Genomic DNA, 211 nt, shown 5'->3' on the forward strand with positions numbered 1-211 from the left:
TTTCAATAAACATGGCCTGAACATCTCCTCTACAGCAGCCTCATCTCAGGGGCCCATCATTTATACTTTTCAGATCCTGTGACAGCTAGATAGCGACATGAAAAATAATAAAAGTTTGGGTCAGCGCCTGTGGCTCAAGTGGCTAAGGCACCAGCCACATACACCTAAGGTGGCGGATTTGAATCCAGCCTAGGCCCGCCAAACAACAATG

Source organism: Otolemur garnettii, unplaced genomic scaffold (genome assembly GCF_000181295.1).
Source record: "Otolemur garnettii isolate 467f Iridium unplaced genomic scaffold, OtoGar3 scaffold00127, whole genome shotgun sequence".
NCBI lineage: Eukaryota > Metazoa > Chordata > Mammalia > Primates > Galagidae > Otolemur > Otolemur garnettii.